The sequence below is a fragment of the Agrilus planipennis genome, unplaced genomic scaffold (assembly GCF_000699045.2).
Source record: "Agrilus planipennis isolate EAB-ADULT unplaced genomic scaffold, Apla_2.0 scaffold6, whole genome shotgun sequence".
Lineage (NCBI taxonomy): Eukaryota > Metazoa > Arthropoda > Insecta > Coleoptera > Buprestidae > Agrilus > Agrilus planipennis.
In genome coordinates, this window is record NW_020439302.1 from 3458399 (window position 1) to 3459322 (window position 924).

The 924-nt window shown below is 27.8% G+C and overlaps 1 protein-coding gene across 1 annotated transcript in view; it reads left to right on the top strand.

Moving 5' to 3' along the window:
- LOC108745263 (polycomb group protein Psc-like) overlaps positions 1 to 924 on the top strand; it is a 134868-nt gene that overhangs the window by 9055 nt on the left and 124889 nt on the right. The window lies entirely within an intron of this gene.

The following is a 924-nucleotide window of genomic DNA, read 5'->3' on the forward strand; positions in this document are numbered from 1 at the left end:
AAATAATACAAATACCCTAGTACACTAATCAGGTCTACAACATCTTCTTTACTATCGATATATATATTTATAGATAACTATAAGTACATGAGAGTAATTTTTAGAATCAGTTCTACAATCATAGTTAATAATAATTATTATTACTATTCTTCAATAAATAACACCTAAATTCCATCAGATACTTCTTATAGTTACACAATTTGAGACAAATGAAATAAACATAGAAAGAAACGTTTCCACAGTAATATAAAACCTTAAAAATTATTATCAACCATCTTCTTCACTGCCTTTTTTTTACGTCAATTCAAAATAAACGAAGAGATACCGTATGTTCATGTCAAAATAATACAACCCAAGAACAGCCACATCGTCCTGCACTAATCGTAAAACAAATACGCATCTCCTGCTATAAATACCCATATACAGTACGTCCCAAAACAGTAGTAACCAACAGCAGCAAATGTTTTTTTTATTGTTTTAATTGTAACAGACATTAAACAATTGAAATAATGCTCATGTATACCTATATGTATTAACTTTTTTGAGACGCACTGTATATAATATATATATAGGTATACTCATACCTGTTAGTAAAGACGACTTCTACACTGCTTAATGTTAATTTATTTACACGATCATTAGTGTTACGACGTTAAATGTAATACATATACATACTTCGAAAAGTCTAAGATAGTAAAGGTACGTGTGTGACTACAGGTATAAATATATATGTATATAGTGTTAAAAAATTATTTACAACAGGTAACAACAATGTTAATTACAAAATAAACAATTATAACTCTTCGACAAGTCTTATACGTTGAATCTATGTATCAGGAACTTAAAAAGTATGCAAAGTTGAGCGCCGTGCACCCCAACAAAACAACAGAACAATATTAATATTAATAATAATAATAATAATAA